The 13,254-nt window shown below is 37.5% G+C and overlaps 1 protein-coding gene across 13 annotated transcripts in view; it reads right to left on the bottom strand.

Moving 5' to 3' along the window:
* Positions 1 to 13,254, bottom strand: part of NCOA2 (nuclear receptor coactivator 2) — a 298,607-nt gene that overhangs the window by 108,102 nt on the left and 177,251 nt on the right. The gene's annotated exons all lie outside the window — the stretch shown is intronic.

The following is a 13,254-nucleotide window of genomic DNA, read 5'->3' as shown; positions in this document are numbered from 1 at the left end:
TCAGTGTGTTCACTCACTTTGGTCATCACTGGCAGAATCCAAATATTTCAATATGCAAAGAACAAGTGTAATAGAGGGGTAAGTTCTAAGAGAACTACATAACGGTACTAGAAAAGATTTTGAGGAAAAAGAAGATGGTTGTTGACCCAAGGCGCTTAATAACTGCTTAGCAAAACAAAAAATACGCAGCCTAAAAAGTTTAAGTCAGCATTTAAAAGTCTTTGCTAGAGTTCCAACTCTGCAATTTACCCCTTCTTTCTGAGCCCTGTGGCTTCTAAAATCACCTTCCTTCTCCTTTATTTTCTGTAGTGGCTTTTCTTCTTTCGAGCTGGGGAAATTGGAGGGAAGGACCTATCAGTAGGAGGTCAAGAACTTAAGGAAGATGCTAGAGAGTAACTGGTTCATTAAGAGCAAGGACCAAGAGGAAGGTGGCCTAAGAAAACACTCTCCCCCACTCCGAGTGATCAGTTACTGCTGTCACATACCCATCATGCTGCAAGTTCAGGCTCACCACAGTCATTTCTTTTGGCCTCAACTCTAATTTTGAGGGACAAATAAGTCAAATTTTTTTTGGGGGGGGGAAACTCATGTGTAAGTACAGTATGAAACACTGTATCAGGTGATGGTGGATGTTATAGTCAGGAGGTCACAAGGAGGGGACAATCCTGAAGGCTTATGCCTGAGCTTCCTGCTGGTGGGAGCGATGTAACCAAGTCCCAAGGTCCTGCACTGTGGTCACAATTTGAGTTGATAAAAAGTATAATCTGTATTTAGTTATTATTCATTTAGCACTCACTATGCACCAGGCAATTTAGCAGAGAAGCCAGTATCCATGTCCAAGCTCCACCGCTTGGATAGTTGTGAGTCTTAAGTTCCTTGTATGCCTTCATCACCTATTCTGTAAAATGGAGATCACTAGGAGCATCTACCACACAGGAGTGCTGAGAAGATTAGCAAGTGGCAGAAGTGGGATTTATACACAGGCTTACACATGCCTACTCCTAATAAAATACTATGGAATAGTGTTTCCTCATCAAATCAGCCATTTTCCTTTAATCACACAGTCAAAGGTCAGGTGGGAGAACCAGCTAAATCTGGACTGCATGTGCTTACCAGGCTTGGCTCTTTCCCCTTCATCAAAATGTCATTGATTCAATCAGAGACTGCCTGTTTGCCATTTTGTAAGTCACATTCAGGGCTGAGAGGAGCATGAGGAGGAATACTGCTCTCAAGAAGCAAACAAGGGGAGAGGGGAGATATATGTGCATAGAGGAAAAGCCCCAATCAGTAAACATGGGTGGCATGCACTCCTCGACACCATGAGGGCCAAGAATGCTGCACCCTGCGCTGGCTGGGATGGCGGAGGGGCTGAGCTGCACCTTGAGGAAGGCATATGAGTTCTAACAATGGGGAGGGGAGCCAGGGATTGCAGGCGGTCTAAAAGGACAGAGGGTGAAGCAATCACCTGACCACCAGAACTGTCTCAGATGATACCTTTCCAATATTTTCTTTCAGTATTTCTCTTGGAACCACAATTCCCATGTTTTCAGTCATCAGCATGTAAGAAAAAACATTGCTTAGCCAGTCTAAGTAAGCTTTCAACAAATGACCTAGGGAATTTTCACTGGGGAAACAGCTTTCCATAAATCATAAAAATTTAAGTAAATTTTTATCATCAAAATATAACCCTCAATGGAACCCTTCTATGCTGTTGGTGGGAAATGTAAATTAGTTCAACCATTTTGGAAAGCAATATGGAAGTTCTCAAAAAACTAAAAAAATAAATACCCTTTGACCCAGGAATTCCACTCCTAGGAATTTACCTGAAAAAAACAAGATCCCGATTCAAAAAGATTTGTGTACTCCTAGGTTTATCGCAGCACTATTTACAATAGCCAAGACATGGAAGCAACCTAAGATTCCATCAGTAGATGAATGGATAAAGATGTGGTACATACACATAACGGAATACTATTCAGCCATAAAAAGAAAACAAATCCTACCATTTGCAACAACATAGATGGAGCTGGAGGGTATTATGCTCAGTGAAATAAGCCAGGCAGAGAAAGACAAGTATAACAACAAAGCAAAACTGAAGGAACAAAACAGCAGCAGACTCAGACTCCAAGAAGGAACTTGTGGTTACCAAAGGGAAAGGGGTTAGGGAGGGTGGGGAGGGACGGAGGGAGAAGGGAATTAAGGGGCATTACTATTAGCACACATAGTATAGGGGGGTCACAGGGAAGGCAGTTATAGCACAGAGAAGACAAGTAGTGCCTCTATAGCATCTTACTACACTGATGGACAGTGACTGCAATGGTGTGTGTTGGGGAACTTGATAATATGGGTGAATGTTGTAATCACAATGTTGCTCATGTGAAACCTTCATAAGATTGTATATCAATGATACCTTAATAAAAAAATATATATAACCCTCAATATATAACAAAATGCCTTATACAGCAGTAGATGCAATAAGTTTGTTCATGAAAATGGCTGTTTTTCCCCCAAAAGTATCACTGTGTATATTAAAAAGCAGAGTATTATCAGAAAGATCAGGAAGCTTTCAACAATTAAAGTAAGTGACTGAATTTCAGGTTTAACATTAGCATTGTCTATCTTTAAATGTCTCAACATGTATATTCTAATAATTGTAACTTTACATGAAGGGACAGCACTGAAGTATTTCAACAAAGAGACTAGGAGATAAGGAGTGAAGCAAGGAGCTATCATTTTCTGGTCCAACCAAGTACAGTAGAACCCTCTGAGCACACTGTTTATATTTTACATGTATTTATTCAAGGCTGGCTCACAAACCACTCTATTTGTAGCATTAAAACATCACTATTTCCTCTTGAAGTAAGTTATTTGAGTGCCCAATTTTCCCTTTTATTATCATGTGATGGTACATTAAACAGTATTTCCTCAACATCTGAAAATTTCAACCTTATGAATATGCTTGCTTATTTTTCTGTGTCTACCTCATGTCCCCCTTTCTGAGTGATTTTCCTTGGCCATGTATACCCAGCACACATTGCCAACCAACCTTTAGACCATCAGACGGAGAAAAGGTGGGGAGGTCTGTAGGGACTGGCCAGGTCAGGGCAGGCAGACACACTGTGCCTGCCACAGTGATGCCCCATATCGGTCACTGCTCACCCACCAGGAAAACAAAAGAGACTGCCAGGGGTAAAAAGGCAAGGGAGCAAATTCAGGGTTGGAGCAAGGCAGGCAGGAAGGAAGGTGGGGAAGCTGGTGATAGGCAGCCTCTGGCTCCTGCTTGCCTCTCTCTTGCCTGCCACAGGGCCAGAAGTAGATGTAATCCTGGAGCAGAAATCCTGGAGCAGACGTGTGGATTTATGCTCTGCTCTTCAGTGAGCTAACCATTAATGAGGTTCACAGTTATTTATTGAGTTCATCCACTAAAGATGAACTTCTCTTTGAGATGCTCAAAGAGAAGAACTGTGGTGCTCTAATCTAGAGGATTCTGACTGATATTTTTAACACCCTATGTGAGGCTGGGCTGGCAGCAAGTGTTAGTATTTCACACTGAACGTATGGTGGGACTAGGTGAATTAATTTTTCCCCACTCAAGTGCACAGATAAAAACCAGACATAGATAATTAGATTGATTTAGGACCTCTAGTCCACACTTATGCATAGAAAAATCATCAAAAATAAAACTATAAGGACAGATGAGTTTAAATGCATTTTGTAGATCTAAGTTAAAAATTAATTCCCAATGAAAGGGTAAGAGATGGAAAATGCTGAAGGGCAGTATTGAAGGTTTAGACATTTTACTTGTAAGCAAGCCCAAGTAATAGTTTCTTAGACTTTCTACATGTTTTCAACATTCACATTAAATTAAAATTCTTGAACATTTCACTCTCAATTCTGGAACTGTTTAATGTAAATCATAAACACTGAGAATGACACAAATAAATTCTTGGGTCATATCTGAGGGTAATTATAGTCATTCAGAATAAGCTGGTTTCTACCAGATGTTGGGGACTTGTATAAAGACAAGGCTGGAAAAAAAGTTTCAATTTGTCCATTCTTGTTAACTTTAACAAACAATAGTCCTACTGTCACCATGACAGTACACCCTCCCTAATACCCTCTCATATCAACTTGCACGAACTAAAGAGTAAGCAGTTGCAGCCACAGAACTAATGTCTTTTTTTTTTAAAGTAACAATATTCTGGGAGGGATGAACAATGCCAATTGAATCCTTAGCATAATGACAGAAAGCAAAATGAAATGTTAAAACTCAATGTAATAAAAAATGTACTCTTCTTTCATGAAATTTATCAATATAACTTGTAAGGTAACAAAGCTGTTGCTTACAATACAGTCTCACACCACTGAAGCTAGTAATCATCTAGAATTCATGCAAATGATAATGTGCATTTTTTAAATCATTACTGGCCATCTTCCAAACAAGGCCTGTAAAGCTGTCAGATTTACTACATGCTGAACAAATTTAGTTAAAAAATAAATAAGGAAAATACTGTTACTGAAATCCAGACACAATAAGTGATCAAACATCCAATCTCTATCGCTAGTTCCAATAAATGTTTTTTCAAAGTTAGGCCCTCTTTGAAACCCCCCACTTTGAGATGAAATTCATATGAAATGACATACAAAGAGCTGTTGAAATGACTTCTTATCAACACCTACATGAGGAGCAGATGGCTGCTAAATCATTTAGATCCTGATAGGAGACCAGAAAGGCTTCTACAAATTCCAAGACCTTCCAGGTTCCTTCTGACTCTCTTTACATGAGATACATGACATTGTTGTATAACCTGTAGTCTGATTCTTCTCAAACTTTGTAATAAGAAATGCTCAACTAATATTGAAAACGTACACACATCTTTAACCACTTTTCTACCTCTACTCTTGTCAAATTATGAAAGGATAATCTTTTAGAGCCTTCCACTGCTCAGAAACCTACCTCAACAGTTAATTGCTGCATTCACTATTCTTATCACAAGCAAAAACATTTGCACATTCTGAACTTGCAACAATTTCTCCCTCAAAGCATACTGTGTTCCAGGAGGGACCTTTTGATTTTAAAAAGCAAAATTTCTGGGCCAGACTCTGACTATTAAAGAAAAACCAGTACCTAATGTTTAAATGAAACATGCTTTGAGGATGTAGATGCCAGAGGAAGGTAGAATACAGAAAGTGGGACAAACATCGGATGTTGTAAGATGATACTGAGATAATGATATCAAATTTACAGAGGGGGCTGAAACCTCTTTACAAAGTGTCAACTAGGCAAAATTACCCAAAGCAAACATTACGATGGCAAAACAATTTTCTGCAAGAGTTAAATAAATACTATATGCAGTAAATACAGATTATGTAAGGATATATTGGATTCATACAAATTAACAAAGGAGCATCACACATACAACTATAAGTAGAACTATGCAGATTTACCAAATGCAGAGATAAAAGCACACAGAAAAATCAAACTTTCTTTCCACTGGCAAACAAGTAATGCATTTAAACAGTGATAGAAGGTGCTTGACAATTATTTCAGCAATAAATATTAGCAGGTAAAACAGTGTATTGTTTTTCCCCAAGTATTATTATTCTTTTTAGTAGACCATAAGAACACTCTTAACTTCATCTTTATCTAACACTGTATTGTTTCTTGCTTTTCATAAAATATAATTTAAATTTATCTCACATAATATAATATGTATCTACAGATTCAGACTCATAAAACTGCACTTAATTCATACAATGACAATGGTTAAATTGCAAAGTTTTAGAAGACTCTTTATATAAGTCCAGAATAAATGGCATCTTATTTGGAAAGATTCTCAGTTTAACTTCACTAGTTCTAAGCAACTAACTGTATATTTGACTTCTGTATTAACTGCAATAAGCCAAACACAAAGTGTTATTATTAGGATACGGTTTTTCAATAATAAAACACTAATAGCTTATAGCTGCATACAGGATTAAAGAAAGACAAGGACAGAGCCAATTCTTTCTCCAGGTAAAATGGCTTCAGCACCTACCTTCTTTCATGCTATTTCTTAATCCATGGAACAGTAATAACAGTGTATAAACAAATGTTTAAGCTAAAAAATTCCTTCCTTTTCAATATGCTCTGCTCTCAGATTTACTTTTGTATAATGGCTTTAAAGTGGTATATTAGACAGTAACTAGAAGACATATTCCATTTTCTGACTGAAAGCCAATAATACTCATGAATTTTTTAGCTGAAAGACACTTGAAGATGCCATTGGGAAGACGGTAATAAACACATTAGGCTGCAAATGGGCAGCAGCAGCTCTTTAACACATGCTGCAATAATCAAATAAATGGCTAAATTCATGTGTGCTGGTTACCCAAATATTTTGCTATAACATTTTCATCATCTACTTCTCTCTCAAAGAAGGAAAAAATCCACTCTTCAAGTCCTATCTTAGCAAAATTCAGTGCAGAATATCTAAGTAGCAGAGAGCTGTGCTAAACTATCATTACCAACAAGGGGAAAATGTCTAGTCTGACATCAGTGGTTTAAGATGGTTTCTACTTTCTGAATTCTCATAGGCTAAATTCCTTAATATAGCCAGTCACTGGACTGCTTATATATCCAGTGACGTCAGCCAGTGCTAATAAGGCCAGGAATAGCAAGAGGAGGTTTTAATAAGGCCTCAGATGAGAAAACATTGAGGGAAGAAGCTGCAGTCCTTGCATAATGTAACCAATTCCCTCCCCTTCAGGCAGGGTGTACTTAGTCTTTATTTAATATTTGGAAAATCTGTTTTCACTGAAGGCTTAGTATTCTTGAAAGAAGTCATCAAACCAAGAGCTACAATTTAGTGTTTGTGTCTGAGTTACATAAATTGTCCAGATTTAAATCTTTATCTTTCTTTATTCTCAAACCCATTATAAATATCTTTATGAATAGATTCTTTAAAAACTTCCTAATTTAAAAGAAAAGCTTACTGAAATGACAAGGGCAAGACCGTCTGTAAGTACACAAAGAGTATTTTTATTATTCTAGTTGTAAAAAGTTTGTAAGTAAGTAAATAAGAGCCTTCTTGCTTATTATATAATCTGTTGGCTGGGGGGTTTTTTTGGCTAATACGTACTGAGTACACTTATGAGTTAAGCACTTTGCATATTTTTTTTGTTTAAAAATCTCTACCTTCATATGTCCATATATATGTAAATGTACACTCACACACACTCATTATCTAATCTCTCTGATCTGTTTCCATGAGCAATATGCCGAAGTTACACAGACAATGAACGACTGGTCAGGAGTCAAACCCAGGTGTAATTATAATAACTATCATTTACTGACTTCCTGCTATCTAGGTAGGCATTCTCCACATACATGAACATCTTTAGTTCCTCTAACTACATGTGCTTATCACCATTTACAGATGAGGAAACTGAGGTAAACAGATAAACAACTTGGCCAAGACCACACATTTAGGAAGTTTTAGAGCTCATTCAGTGAATCCAAATAATACATGTCTTAACCACTGCAATGTAAGCACTACAGCTCCTATACTTTAGTATTTTCCATAAAGAGAAAACTAAGGTATATTATAGAAAGCAATATACTCGATTTAATTTGATCCAAACAGTGAATACAAATTTGAAAGCACTCTTGCTAAAAATGTAGCAGTGTCGTTGTAAAATGCAAAACACTTCTTTCTGTAAATAATGTATATACTTAAGAATCATTCACCTACTCATTCAACACACTAGACACTGTTGGAGACACTGGACACAGAGCCATGAACAAAACAGACAAATGTGCACATCCTCCTGCAACTCATATTCTAGTGCAAAAGGAAATCACACCTTAGCTCACAAGCTACTATTCCCTGAAGGGAAATGAAGTATTATTATTATTACTGAATTTATTATGAAGTTATTAAAATCACAAAACCAACTAGAAATTTTCTCTGGTACACCAACAATACTGAGTTTCATTCAAAACTGAAAAAGCCTTCTTTTCCTATAGAATCAGAGCAGTGATTAATTTTAAAAGTCGGATATTAAGAGCAATTATAGAAAGTGGTACCTACTATTTAATCATGTAATTTCAACTTTAAACGTAAAAATATACATGAGTATCCATTTCCATGTAACATTTCATTTTGCAAATCATACCTATCATTGAGGCATTATCTACTATTTCCAATTTTTTTTTTAATTTAAAATAGAACTAGAACTCACAGACACTTAGGTTTCTTGTAAGTGCTTATGAGGCAAAAATTTTTTATTTTCCCAGTCTTTTATAGATGTGTTACATATACCCACTTGATTTTCGTCCATATGATTGAGTTTTTCAAAGCATTCATCTTAGTTTTCATAGAAATATGTTTCTTTTCAAACTCACACTTCATCAGTTACATAATACTTAATTAAATTATGCAATTACAAGTATAACTGACACAAACCAGTTCTGACAAGCAGCGACTCTTGACAGGCATGCACCATCACCAAGGGTGCCAAAGTGTGGGGTGCACTGCAGCGGCCCACCAGCCTGGCACCCAGGGGCATAGCAATGGCTGTCCTGGGATCTGCAGAGGGGAATACAGATCGTGTGATTTCTCCAGCCTATCAGTCTCAAGGGTGGTTAATTAAGAAAATCAGAATTTATACAGAGCTAACCTCCAGACGGTGGTCATTTAATTATTCAGCAAGTATTATTGAATATCTATTATATGCAATGCACAGTTCTAGGTATTGGGGATATAACAATGAACAAAACCTATGAAGTCTTTTGTCCATAACTCTCATATTCTAGTGAGGAAAGGGAGAGTAGAGAAATAGTAAAAAATAAGGTCAACTCTGGTTTGGAATCCCTGGAATTCCACATATTAGTTATGTTAATTATGTTAATTAACCTCTTTGGACCTAAGTTTCTTCCTTTTGTAAAACTGTAGAAATAATAATACATACCTTTGAAATCTGCTGGAAGCATGAAATGTAAACGGCATACAATGGTGACTAGCACCAAATAAGGGCTTACTTAATAAATATAATTTATACTATAGGTTTAATTTAAGAGCATGTAAATGTTTATGAAATAATCAGATGCAGAGGAAAATTAATTTACAGGGAAGAATTGGAAAAATTTCACCAAAACATTAGAAGTATGGGCACTAAGGGTGTAATTTAATTTTTGTATTTTCCAAATCTCCCTTCAACACATGACTTTTATGAGTTTACAAAAAAGAAAGGAAGGAAGGAAGAGGAAGGGGGGGAGGGGAATGGAGGAAGAAAAGTTAAGAAACTTCACTGTGCTGCTGGAAAAAAACAAAACAAACCCAAAAGAGATTCTTTTAAATAACCAGCAATCTGGAATGCTAGTGATAAATGCACACATTATTTACATGCTTACTTTCAGGAAGAATGTTGTATAAAATGAGGCAAACCTTCCCTACAGTAAATAAAATGAATGAAATGAGAAACTGAACCTCCTATTACCAATGAGTATTAGCAATTAAATTAAAAGTATAAACTATTTCCTTGGGTAAACCGAGGGATATTCTACAGCAGTTTCCAAACTACTAAAACTATTACACCCAACTTAAATCTCTCCAAATTTACCCTAAGTTCTGTGTGAGAATACTAAATCATATTCATTAACTTTGGAAACTCTCATGTTTTCTCTCCTACTGATGTGACTCTTTTAAAGCAAGAAAAATACCCAATCACAAGTCTTCCAATAAAAGTTACTAAAATTGCTCTTCTTCTTCAGGATAATCTTATCCTTCAAGCTCAGCTGAAATGCTGCCGTCTTTGTGAAGCCTGCTTAGATTCCACCAGGAAGAACTGAAGGTTCTCTTCTACTTGTTCCCCAGCCCATGCAGATAAGAATAAAGCAGCACTCCTTTCTCCTGCATCAGTAGTTCCCTCTTTCTCAGAGAGGGTCCGGAGCATTCTCTCGGTTTCCACCACCCCCTGAGCCAGTCCTGCATGGGCCCCAGGCAGGCCCACACTGCTGCCTCCCACTCTAGCTTCTGGGGGCCTAAGATGAGATTTAAGACACTTGTTCTTCCTCCTTTTTCTCATTTACAATCATTTAACTTGAAACTTTCTTATGAGTTCTCTATCTGCAATCAACACAGGAGAACAAAAAAGGGGCAAAACTTTAAGCATGTCCCAGGGGCAAAGTAGAGGATACAAATTAAATGGGACTGGAGAAAAAATAAGGTACATAGAGCAGTTTAAATTGTTTCTTTACTAGGGGAAACCTGTATAAAAAGACTTTTTCTGAAATACTCTGTTTAATGCCCTTTCTCTGTTCTCTACCACTCTTCTACAGAAATGGAAAATGAGCAAGGAGGAAAAACTTGTTCAGTGGGAAGACCTCTGATTCATTTTTCACCATATGAATTCCTACAAACTTTCTTTTGGTCAGATCGTTACGATAACTCCAAACTGTATTTGCTATGAGGCAATGGCTGCCATTAAAAATAGAACAAGCCTGCTCTGGATCAACAGAGTCTCTCCCCTCCTCCCAAAAAATCCAATTTGGTCTTATAAAAATATGCCAAATTAAGCATTTTTATTTGGGAATAACACACACCTACAGAATGATTTACTGAGAATTACTAGAGTTTAGAAAGTCATTTACAAGAATTCATTACCTGAAATAAAAATTTTTGAAAATCACCTTGGCATATGAAAATATGAGCCAAAACACTTCCTCTATCCACTTTTCTCTCTCTCAAATGTTGGATTTTGGAAATCATCGAAAGTAACCATACTGTAGGTTAGGAGAGATGTATGTTTCAGCTTAGGTTTCCCACTTGGGACACACACAGCTTTCAGTAGAGTACAACATACTGCTATTACTGAGTCTGTACAATGGAGCCCAGTCCTCCGCCCGCAGGACCAGAGGCCAGCAAGCCTTCTAGCTTTGACAACTTTGTGAAGAGCACAGAGTTGTCCCAGAGAACTGTAAATGGAGGGTTTTCTCCTCTTTACAGCTTCAGATGGAGAATTACTGCATTTTGTGAGACTAAAAATGTAACTCAAGAAAGGTAGATTCGTTACCCTTGGGTACTTAATATACACTGAAGCCCAAATGAGCTTCAAGTGTGTTACAAATAATAATTTATGGACTAAACAAAAGTGGTCCAGAATTGGCATTGAAAAGATTAAAGCAAATTCCTCCTATTGTAGAATGCATTGTTCTCCACCTGTTTTTTTATTAGTCTTAAAACGTGTTTGCACTGAGAATAATTGTTCTGTACAATCTACACCTATGGATTAATCTATTAAGACGGCTGCACCTTATTTAGCTATAAGAGGCAAGTAATAAGCATGAAATGAAACTTTAAAAAAATTAAGATAATTGCTTGACACCTCAGAGACAGCTAATTATATTATATTCCTTTTGTCTGGTCCTGAAACCAAAAGGATAAGAATTCATTAAGCTGAAACTCAAACCCTGGTTCCAGCTGGACTAGATGATATGAAGAAAACTGAGATAGCTCCTAAAGAAAGCAAAATACATACCATCTTCCTAACACAGGCATATGATTCTGGTGCTTTGCTTAAAGCCAAAGTTTCCAAACCTAGAGCAATGACTATTACTTAGGGCAAAAACACATTCAGGTTCCGTACAATTAGGTTTTATATGAGGTTAAGTTTCTAAATTAATACAGGTCTCTTTTTGTTATTAAAAATGTAACCTAAATTATAGGGTTTTAATTTAAAAATCTATTTACATTTCTTTCCTTGTGATGTTCAACTGTGCTTAACTATTAAATGATTAACTATTAAGTAGCTGCTAAGGGCAAATTACTGTGTTCCATGGACACTGCAATAAAATCACTAAGAAACAGAACTTAATCTCAAGAAATCAAAGATTTAGGAAGAAAAATCAAGTATGGAATTAACTAACGTGAAATACAGAACATATGAAAACTATGAAGTGCTACAGTAGGGGTTATTACTTATTGCTCTGGGGAGCCTTGGCAAAGGTTTTGTGGACGCCCGAGCTAGTTTTTGAAGAATGGGTACAATTTTTCAAAGTGAAGCTAGGGCTGGTGCGAAAATATGCGACACCTGCAGGCAGCAAAGGGGCGCAGTTCGTCAAGAGCAGGCTGCGCCTCAGCTGCGGGGCGAGGCTGCTCGGCGGAGGCACTCTACCGCCGGGTAGTCTGGAGCTTTGCCTCGTCACCCTGTCCTCCTGACAGGCCCTGGTTATGATGCTGACTGCGCCCTACGTAGGCCAGCGCAGCCCTAGAACTGTGGTTCTGAGAGTGCCCCCTAGGAGCCGTCAAACATGCACCCTTGGGCTCCAGCCCAACCAGACTGAATAAGGAACCTGGGCGCCTTGCACCGCACTCCAATCAGTGCGCGCTGCCACCTGATGCCTGCTGAGGTTTACCACTGCCCCAAACTTCAGAGAAATTTTCTTGCCCCATCAGTGATCTGCAATCTTATTAACTCAAAGAAATTATTCTCTTCTCTGAGGGAGAAGGTAAGGGAGAGATAAGGCAGGGTACATTTTATTCACTGAATTCATTTATTCACCATATATTTAGTTAAGTACCTACTGTGTAGAATATGGAAAATACAGAAAACTCTGAAAGGAGTTAAATTTAGAAAACTTTAAATGCTAGAATGAGTATGGATCTTTCCTGCAGTTCTTGTAGATTTAATAAACCATGGGCACAATGAAAAGTTTTCAGAGCCAGAGGTGGTAAAATCAGTTTTGCTGGAAAGATTAGCCTGGTAGCAGTAAAGATGACATTCCTGGCAGTGTAGGGAGAAGCAGAAGACTAGCTAGTGCAAAAGGCCACGCACTATGTGATTACATTTACATGAACTACCTAGAATTAGCAAATCCATACAAAGAGAAAGCAGGTAAGTGATTGCCAGGGGCTAAGGGGAAAGGGAAATGGGGAGTGCCTGCTAATGCGTACAGCGTTTGCTTCTGGATTGATGAAATGTTCTGAAACTTGAAAGTGGTGATAGTCACACAACTTGTGAATAAACTCAAGACCACATATTTACACTTGAAAGGGTGAATTTTACCTTATGTGGATTGTATCTTAATAAAGCTGTTATTTTAAAAATAAAAAACAGAAAACCCAACAATAGGTCCCACAAACTATTAAGCCTGATACTGATAACCTGGAAAAATAGTAGAGATAAATGGATGGCTTGCCAAGTATTTAGAAAATACACTGGCAATTATTATGAAAAAGAATGATTTCTTTAAAAATTCATCCCAACTGAATT

Source organism: Manis pentadactyla, chromosome 3 (assembly GCF_030020395.1).
Source record: "Manis pentadactyla isolate mManPen7 chromosome 3, mManPen7.hap1, whole genome shotgun sequence".
NCBI lineage: Eukaryota > Metazoa > Chordata > Mammalia > Pholidota > Manidae > Manis > Manis pentadactyla.
Note: the sequence above shows the minus strand (reverse complement) of the source record. Positions and strands in the feature narration are given on the sequence as shown.